The 10,971-nt window shown below is 36.0% G+C and overlaps 1 long non-coding RNA gene across 1 annotated transcript; it reads right to left on the bottom strand.

Annotated features, from left to right (window-relative positions):
• Nucleotides 1–1,915: 1,915 nt before the first annotated feature.
• LOC119087521 lies at nucleotides 1,916–6,016 on the bottom strand. Its single transcript, XR_005090985.1, has 3 exons — nucleotides 5,836–6,016; nucleotides 4,717–4,866; nucleotides 1,916–2,346 (listed from the first exon to the last, which is right to left on the bottom strand). It is a non-coding gene; the product is annotated as an uncharacterized LOC119087521 (long non-coding RNA).
• Between the last annotated feature and the right edge of the window lie 4,955 nt (nucleotides 6,017–10,971).

The following is a 10,971-nucleotide window of genomic DNA, read 5'->3' as shown; positions in this document are numbered from 1 at the left end:
TGGGGAACACAATACCACCACAACATGATAAAGGGATGAAGAAAAGGTGGTATATTTTCACAACAGAATACTATTCAGCTATTGAGAAGAATGAAAATGAAAATTTGAACTTCACAGATAAATGCATAGAGCAGGAAACAATCACTTTGAGTAAGGTAACTCAGACTCGTATAGACAAAAGTAAAAAAATTTCTCTCCTATGTGAATGTTAAGACTCTTCAAATATATATGTTTAATTTGAAATAATGTTAGAGATCTGAAATTTACAAAAGGGTAGTAGGGAGGCATGTTCTGGGAAAGAGATATAGAATATACTAGTATACTGGATTATAGGGAAATAATGAATCAGGAAGGGTTAAATGGATGGGAAGCTGAAGGTAAGGTAGACAAGAAAGTATGAGGAAGGACAAATAACACTAAAGACTATGAAAAAAGTCATGAAAAGCTACTTGTGTAGAACCTTCATATATACTAGATCTTGAATGATTTTTTTTTGAAGGACACAATTGAGTCCTACTGTAGCTGGCCTGCAGGATCCCATCACCCATCCTACCTCCATTCTCTGGGGACTCTACCTATTGGTGCAAACCCAGGATCCTACTACGTCTTTCATTCTAGTCTGGTTAGACTGTACTTAGTACTGTGGAAGCCGCATTCAGGAACTCTCTTCACATAACCTCCATTCCTTGGGGATTCCACCTCTTGATATTGGCATAAAAGTAGACATGTTGATCAATGAACTTGAAGTTAATATCTAGGCATTAGTCAACACACCTAAAGACACCTGATTTTTCACAAAGACAAAAACACACACTGAAATAAAAGACAGCATCATCAACAAATGATACTAGGCCAACCAGAGAAAATCATATCCATCATCCTGCCCAAATATAAACTCAAAACTATCATAAGAGAAGATACTCTGGACCTGATAGAAAAGAAATGGGTATTACACACCATTGGAGAAGAAAAGTAATCCTCATTAGACCCAGCTATGAACTCTGCAATCTACAACTGTAACATGTCTGAAAGATGTAATAGTGCAATACAGACACATGTGATGAGAGTAACCAACCACCTTTTCATTGATGTTAATGCTTACTTCAGGAGATGGTACCCATAAAGGACACAGATTAAAGTAGCCAGAATCTCAGACTAGATAAGACATAGGCCTTGAGAAAAATGGACTACTATTAATGTACCAGACTCTGCTGACTCCCCATAGGAGGTCTTACCTCGTTGAAGGAGGGAATGGGGTGTGGGGTGACTGGAGGCAGGAGGAGGAAATAGAGAGGGATCTGTGGTTAGTATGTAAAATGAATAAAAAATTTCTTAATAAAAAGTCACATTTTGTTAGAAAATAAAGAATATAAAATGACTCCTGATGACATATTGCTATACCTTACATCAACACATCACTTGATACTCACCAGAGAAGCTTGGTCTCACATTATACTGTAATTAAGAAAGAGATACCCAGCTTGAAAATGCGCAGAAAGTGAGACACTTTGGAGCACTTAGTCCTAAATGGATGTCTTCAAGAATTTATGAGGACCGGCAGACAGAAAGATTGTAAGAGTCATAAATGATAAATGACTCAGAAACAGTGTCGTCCATACATAACAGGGCTGATGCACATACAAACACACAGAGACAATGACAGCAAGCATAAGACCTGTACGGGTTCAAGCAAGATGGTGTGTCAGCACTGAGAGGGGAAATAGAGACAAACTTCCATCCCTACCCACAAAGCTATCTGCTATTTACACCAGCTGGCAAAGAGAAAACCACTTTTCTCCAGTGGACTGTTACTGGGTTTATCAACCACATACCAGGGCAGGTCCCATTCCAGGGAGCAGTTGGCCAACACAAAACAAACTCAGAGGTACATTGGTGGATTATTTTTGTTGTTGTTTTATCTTCCTTTGTTTTGGTATTTTTTCCTTAACATCCTTTTGTTTATAAAGAGGGGTGTGTGTGACTATTTTGGGTGGAGAGATTGTTTCTTTTTCTTCTGATTTGTAGGTTTTGAAAGACAGAAGGGGAGAAAAAGAACCTAAAGGTGGGTATGTAGGAAGAATCTAAGAGGAACTAGGAGAGGGAAAACATGATCAAAGTGTATTTTGTGAAAAAGGACACTGTGTTATGTTGATAGAGAAGGGGGTGGATCTCAGAGGAGTTGAGAAGATAAATTTGTAAAGACATAAAAACAAAAAAGGTGAGCAGATTAGGGTGTTGGTTAGCAGAGAATCTCATTCTTTCCTAACAAATTAAAGAAGTAAAATATGTACCGTTACAAGATACCTTTGAAGTAAAGTATACCACTCTCTTTTTTGGGCAGAGGAACTGTAATATAAAAAGTAAGAACATTAAAGGAAGCAAAATATTGTTAGATTTTACATATATCATGACCAAAATACCAATGTCTAATACTTACCAATACGGGTAAAGATAAAAGAAGTCTCCTCATGTTAGGATTTCTGTTAGAATCTGTCCTTTACTGGTAACCTTACAGTGATGGCAAGCAACAGTACGATCCAAACTCTCTAATCTCAAGCAGGTAAGGGTACCTCTCTAAGCCTCAGGTTCCCCACAGTTAAAGGCATAACTGTCTCAAATAAGTCTCACTGGTTGAGTAGCTTGTCAAATTAAAAAATACATTATTTGCATTAAATCATACTTCAGGAATTTTAAGTATGGATGGAATACTTGACTGAGAAATAATATATTTTAGATAAATAGCAGACACATTACTTTACTGTTTAGGCAAATTGCAGAAACAGATTTTGTTAAATAGTTTGTGGAGTATTCATTCTTCACATATTGATTCTCATACTAAGATCAATTTACATGCTATATTCCTGATCACCTATAGGATACTTCATTATGGATTTTAGTACTGGAAATAAAAATGTTTTGAGGATAAACTTGGCCCTACCTCTTCTGAAAAGTGAGTTAAAGTACATGCAATATATAATTGATCAAGAGTGAGAACATTTGTTCACTCACAATAGTGGCCACTAACCTGATAATGCTACGAACATTTTCCTTATCATAGATGATTCCTAAACCAGTTCACTACTCTCATTCTTCTTCTCCTACATTCTACTCCATATTTCTTTTATGCATTCAATGGCTGAATACTTGGGTTCTTGCCTCTTTTTGGAAGTTATGAACTGTGCTTTGAGTTAATTTTATTCAGAGACTTTTGTGTGGTGGTACAACGTCATTTTCATGTGTCTACATCCAGGACTGGAGCTGATAAGTCATACAGAAATTCTGTTTAACCTTCTATGGAACCACCAGGTTTCATTTTCCCTGAAGGATAGCACAATTTTTGTCTATACTACTAGCTATTCCATACTTCCCACCAGTGTTTTAGTGTAGATCCATCTCATCTGATGTGTAGACAATCCCTATAAATCACAAAATGCACATGTATGCAGATACTCCTTCTAATTACACCAAGTGATATAAGTGAGATAACAGCAAATATGAAATACAATAGATGACAGGCAATATTCAGCTATATATCTATATAACCTAACCTAACTTATAGAAAGATGATATCCACAATTTAAGAAAAGATCTTGGGGCTCTCTCTCAAACACTTCAAATATTTCCAATATAAATTAAAAATATGAAAAAGAGAAATAAAAATACTAGATAGTTCTGGTATGGAAAATAAGATACACAGAGAGTGGCACAGACATGGACATCTTACTAAAAAGCTCTGTAAATACTTTCTTCAAACCAATAACTGAGGCAGTGCTTCATAAGTTTACAAACCATGGAGGCATGTATGTCAACTTACTGAGCTCTGATGAGAGCTAAGGTCTGTGTAGAGGAGTGAGGTGAGTAAAGGTGTGTATGGAGAGACAGGATGAACTGCTCTTGTGCAAACCAGTGCAAGTGCTGCTGTGTGGGTGTTCAGAGCAGAGGGTCTGTGCACAGGACCCTTCTGAGCGCAAGGGTTCTGCTGGAGAGCTTCCCACTACATAGAGATAATCCATATTTAATACCAGCCTGAGAATGTGAACTCAAAAATAACATATGCTCACAAGTCACCTCTAATTCTGATGGTCTAATGACACCATTCCTCTCAGGTTGTCTGTAGATACTAAGACTGAAAAACTGCTACACAAACATTCAGGGATACCAAAGTTTACACTGTCATTATCTTTTACTACAAACGATCAATGTTCTTTGGGAGTATAAATGGATCTTTTCAAACTAACTTGCATACCCAATAGTATTAAAAATCCATATTCAAATAGTTTTAATACACAGATAACATCAGATTGTTGTTGGAATAAAAAGATGGCAAGAAGGCCAAATATCTGCTCACTCAACTTATTTCCACAGTACGTTAAGACCTCTGTCACCCCAACACAAGGAGGTGGAGATGCTGACTGACAAACGTAGAATATGTATTTTAAGAATGACTCCAGTACTGTCAACTATTGATCAATTTAGACATGTCTTCATGTAGATAGCTCTCTAGAGATAAATACTAGGCAAGCAAGTGCCAAAACATCAGATTAGAAACAGACCTGACAGTGTGTTTGTAACTAGATAAGACTGATTTCTTTCCTTAAAATGTTTTAGTAAAAAGAATTTCTGTCTACATTTTCCATTTGTTCTAGACAATATGAAGTTTACTATGTCCTTCAACATCCAGCTCATGTCAGCACAAGACCAAGCTATGGGTCTTACCGAAAGGTGGCCACAAAATTCTCCATGGGCCATCGCAGGAGAATGGATTTCCTGGCCCGACTAGGGCCTACAAAGTCGGTGACCACACACTCCCCCATCCACAGGGCAGTCAGCGGGATGATGTATTTTATTTTGAAGGTTATCTAAAACCTAAAATAGGAATTAAAGAAGATCTATTAGTTTGCTTCTTAAACAAAGGAACAGTGGGATTAACAGAAAGACCCAATTCTTCCTGTCCCAGAAAAAGCAGGACTCACCCATCTCTTTCACTGCAGACACAGATCAGCAAATGAACAAATGCACCTTGACAAAGCAAAGGCTGAAGGAAGCTTGCCTAGGGGAGATTCTAAATATACCTTTTCCATGTGTGCAAACATCTATGGTCTGTTTATTCAGAATGTTAAATGATAAGTATACATTATGCTGTGCATTTGAAACATAGTGCTCTGAAAAATTATTCATATAAAGACAGGAAAACAATTTAAAAAACTACTTCAATAAAAGGCTTTCTTAAAACTTACTTAAGTAAATTGTGTTAAAGCCAAGGCCCTACATTCTGTACATGAGTACTTAATGGGCACCTGCCACTTATGAAGAACATTGAAAATATTTAATTTTCAAATAACATCACCTGAACTCTATTTGCCACACTTTCTAGATCAGGAAATGTCATAATGGCTAACAGCCATTTCTATTGGGACTGCATGCTTATATTAGGGGTGAGGGGATAAATTATGTAAACTTGTTACCAATAAATCTACAGCTACCTTGAAAATATATAAAATGTACCATAACATGCCTTTTTACTCAAACACTTGCTCATATGATGCCTAGTGTGTTTCTTCCTCTTAATAACTGGATCTACCTGACTGTGACAATGACTTTCTAAAGTGGAGGGATTAGTGACATGTGCCACCAATCACGGATGCTTCAATAGATTCTTGACTGATTCTCTATAGGGTTACAGGACAGACTAAGACCTCAAGAAACTGTTGAATAAATAAGGAATAAAAACATTTGTAAGCACAGAAGTGTAAAAATCCTTTTGATTTGTTTTACAACCAGGGTTGGAGATAATACAGTCTTTGATAATCAATAAAATATAAAGTAAATACATACCAACTATTAGTCACAACCAAGAAGTCTCTGTACAAATGGAGATGACAGTTCTTACTGCTACAGCCTCTTCTGAATTCCACCGGTCCATGAAACATCAGGTATTGAATATTCATCTCACCAGCTACAACTTTCTCATTGACAGTTTCCATCAAAGTAGAGAGGCTTTTCCTGTTACAGGCCAAACACTAACAGAATAGATAGTCAATAGTCAACAAAATAACTTAACACAAAAGTTGAGGAGTTACATGAAATTAATCATGAAGTTTCAATTCTTATAGCAGGGCTCCACTGAGTAACAGTTTTTAAACATACAGAATGGATAAGGACATTTAGGAAGTTGTACTAAGAACAAATTCAAGACCTGGAATTTGAAGAGTAATATAGAATGAAGGAAAAAGAATCAGCACATCAGTGTAACATTGTGATAAGATAAATGGCCATATTACAAGTAGTGTACAATAGTTGTGTCAAAACTACAGCAAGTCCAAGATATGTAGCAATTAAGAACTGGCCAACAGAGTAGCAACATGTAAGCAATTGAGAACATTAAGCCAAAGACAAACAAGATCTGTTGAATGACAGGAAGACTTTCATAAAGGACCAAGAAGTGCAGAATTTTCCTCAAAGATCCCAAATCTCTGATTCCTCCAAACTATGAATATGTCAGGTGGGACAGACATCATGCAGATGTCACTGACATTATGATCCTGAAGCCCATCAGTTCTATTCTCGTCACCTAAGATACAATAAATCATAGTGATCAACCCAGATACAGTCAGACAACTGTCACTCTAGGGAAAGTCAGATTTGAAGAATAGTACAGATTCAACCTGCAGTTGTTGTCTGAAGTGGAGTGGAATGCATGGGAAGAAATACAGTTTCCTCTGAGGAAACCACAGTACTCAGGTAACCATCCTCTGTAATAATCAAATTAAGTTCAAACTCTGAAGGAGGCAAGAATCAGATCCTTCTGAGTCTCCAAGGAAGACTGCAGCCCTATAATAACCTTGAACAACCTGTTCCACCATGAGTATAGGAACTATAAAGTCCACCTGCCCTACCGCCTATGTAATTGAAGCTTAGCAGTGCTGTTTTCAGTGATTAAGATTTTAACGATTGTTAAACATGTATTTCATAGCACTTGGAGGGAAGTTGGCTCTGTTGCATCAAATGCCAAAAATGTGGAAAAAGCAGAAAATGGATTTTTTAAAAAGTTGAAGGATTTTAAAGAACAAAGCTTATCTTATTTTGAACAAATTGATACCCACATGCAGACTTTTGGGACTAAAGACTCAGCTATGGAACACTCTGATAGAAATTAGGATCATTAAATTAAAGCATTATTTCTTTAGAGCATGTATGAATCATCCTAAGTTCATATTGTCAGCAGTAATAATTGTACATATACTGTGCATAAACAATCTTAGGAACATGTAATTAAGGCTCCAGGAAAAGATTCTAAGTATTTTATGTCTTTAGTCAATGATATATCCATATTAGAATTGTGCCTCTGACTATGCAGAACATACAGTTTTAAAATCATGACATTAAATATTTAGTCAAAGCCATCTGAAAGAAATGTGAAAATAATGGTATTCTGTGCATAACATTCTTATATTAAAAATCAATGTAGGTAGTTCTAAGAGGCAAGTTCATAGCACTAAGTGCCTACATAAAAACTTGGAGAAATCTAATAATAGTAACTTAACTCTCCAGACGCTCAAGAACAAAAGGAAGTAATCACACACAAAGAAGTATATGTACAAAAATAAACTTGGGGATGAAATCAAGAAATTAGGAAAAAAAAAACAACATCAGAGTATAAAAAAATAAATGAAATAGAGTTGCTTATTTGAGAAAACCAAGTAAAACTGACAAACTCATATCCAAATTAACTAAGACAGAGAGATAATATCTCTATTAGATAGGGTTTGTATCACTGTGATGAAACACCATGAACAAAAAAACAAGTTGGGGGGGGATTTATTTGGCTTACACTTCAGCATTGCTGTTCATCACTAAAGGAAGTCAGGACAGGAACTCAAACAGGGCAGGATCCCAGAGGCAGGAGCTGATGCACAGGTCATGGAGGAGAGCTGATTACTGGCTTGCTTCCCATGGCTTGCTCAGCCCACCTTCTTATAAAACCCTGGACCATCAGCTCAGAGATGGCACCACCCATCATGGGCTGGGCCCTTCCCTACTGATCACTAAATGGGAAAATGCCTTACAGCTGAATCTCATGGAGGTGTTTCCTCAACTGAGGCTCCTTCCTCTCTGATGACTCTAGCTGGTGTCAAATTGAAACACAAACACAGTCAGTACAATATCAAAATTAAAAGAATTAGAGATAAAAAGGATATATAACAACAGACATGGAGGAAATCCAAAGAATCATAAGAACATACTTTAAAAACCTGTACTCCACCAAATTGGAAATTAAAATAAGTGGCTAATTTTCTCAATACGTATGAGAAAGTTAAGACTAGGTAAGTAATTTAAACAGACTTATAACTCATAGTGAATTAGAAGCAGTCATTAAAAATCTCCCAACCAAACAAAGCCCAGGGTCAGATGGTTTTAACACAAAATTCTATGAATGTCAAAGAAAAGTGAAGTCTAATACTCCTCAAATTATTCCATAAAATAGAAAAAGAACATTGCTCAGTTTTTTAAATGATGTCATACTTACCCTGATGACCAAACAACTCGAACAACAAAGAAAGAGAATTACACACCAATTTTCCTTATGATCATACTTGAAAAAAATACTCAATAAAATTCTTGGAAACTGAACCCAAGGACACATCAAAAAGATCTTCCCCCATGACCAAGTGTACTTCATCCCAGAGATGCAGGGATGGTTCAACATATGTATATTGATAAATGTGATCTATGATATAAAGAAATTCAAAGACAAAGCCAGGACAGGAACTCACTAACAATTAGATATAGAAAAGGACTCTGGCACAATCCAACACACCCCTTCATGATAAAGGTCCTGGGGAAATTACAGATACAAGGGGCATACCCCAACATACTAAAGGCAGTTTATGGCAAACCCAAGGCCAACAACAACTTAAATGGAGAGGTATTCAAAGAAATTCCACTAAAATCAAGAACAAGACAAGCTTGTCCACTCTCTCCATATCTATTCAACGTAGTACTTGAAGTCTTAAATAGAGTAATAAGAAAACTGAAGGAGAACAAAGGGATATAAATTGGAAAGGAAGGAGTCAAAATATCTTTATTTGCAGATAATACGACAGTAAAAATAAGTGACCCTCAAAACTACACCAGGAAACTCAGACATTGATAAATGTTTTGAGGAATGTAGCAAAATACAAAATTAACTCACAAAAATGAGTGACACTTCCTATATACAAATGACAAATTGACTAGGATAGAAATCAGGAAAACACTATCTTTCAAAATAGTCCCAACTAATACAAAATACCTTGGATTATCTCTAACCAGGCAAGAGAAAGACTTGTATGAAAAAAACATCCATGCATTGAAGAAAGAATTTGAAGAAGACATCAGAAAATGGAAAGAAATCACATGTTCATGGATTGGTAGGATTAATACATTTAAAATGGCCATAGTACAAAAAGCAATCTACAAATTCAAGGTAATTCCTATCAAAACTCCAACACAACTCTTCACAGATCTTGAAAGGACAATTTTCAGCTTTATATGAGAGAGAGAGAGAGAGAGAGAGAGAATATCAAAAAATCCCCATTTCAAGTTGTACTTCAGAGTTAGATTAATAAAAATAGCATCATGTTGGCAAAACTAAACAAAATAGACACGTTGATCAATGGAATCAAATGGAAGATCCAGACATAAATCCACACACTTATGGAAACCTTGATTTGATCAAAGAACCAGAAATATACACTGAAAAAAGACAACATCCTGCAACAAACAGTCTGGTCAGACAGGAGGCTACCAGAAGAATCCAAACAGATCCATGCTTTTCCCTTCAGAAAATTCAACTCCAAATGGATCAAAGACCTCAACATAACATTAGATGCACTGAAGATGATATAATTATAGAAGAGAAATTGGGGAATATCCTTGAACTCACTGTCATAGGAAAATATCTGAATAGAACACCATCAGCACAGGTACTAAGATCAATAATTAATAAATGGGACCTCATGAAACTGCAAGGCTTCTGTACAGTAAAGAACTCCATCATCCACACAAAGTGGCAGCCTACAGAATTGGAATAAGTTTTAACAATTACACATCCAAAGAAGGGCTAATACCCAAAATATATAAAGAATTCAAAGAAACTAAATATCAAGAAAATAAATAAACCAACTAAAATATGGGGTACAAATCTAAACAATGGATTGTCAAGGGAAAACTCAAATGTCTAAGAAACAATGTTCAAATTAGCCATCAGCATAATGAGATTTCACCTTATACCTGTGAGAATTGCTAAGATTAATAAAACAAATGGCGGCTCATCCTGGCAAGGATGTTAATGGTATTAGTGAAATATCCATCTATTGCTAGTGTGAAGTACAAAGTTTTATAGACACTGTGAAAATCAGTGTGTTGCTTCCTCAGGAAGATGGGGATTGACATACCACAATATTAAGCTATATCACTCTTGGGGCATATGCCCAAAGACTGCTTTATCTTACCAGAGAGACCCTAGCTCAATCATGTTTATTGCTGCTCTATTCATAATAACCAGAAATTGGAAGCAATCTTAATTTGCCTCAACAGAAGAATAGATAAAGAAAATGTGGCACATTTACATAATGGAAGATATACAGCTGTTAAGAAAAATGAAATTTTCAGGCAAATGAATGGCAAAAGAAAAAAAATCATCCTGAATAAGGTAACCCAGACCCAGAAAGAGTATATGATCAGACTGCTATTCACAATTACTTAAGCATTAATGTCTGTATAAAAGCTACTAGAGTAAATTCTACAGTGAAAAAGAGAGGCAGAAGGCAAGAAAAGGCTTCAATTAGGTAGCTGTTCAAAATTTACAGGCATCATTAAAATCAAGGAATGGAAATGTACAGTCACAAAATTTTGAAGAGAATGAATTACTAGATTAGAAATCCCATTAATCTATGCAGTGTAGCTACCTAAACAGTATATTTGTATATA

Source organism: Peromyscus leucopus, chromosome 3 (assembly GCF_004664715.2).
Source record: "Peromyscus leucopus breed LL Stock chromosome 3, UCI_PerLeu_2.1, whole genome shotgun sequence".
Taxonomy (NCBI): Eukaryota; Metazoa; Chordata; class Mammalia; order Rodentia; family Cricetidae; genus Peromyscus; species Peromyscus leucopus.
This window is presented reverse-complemented; position numbering and strand designations above follow the sequence as displayed.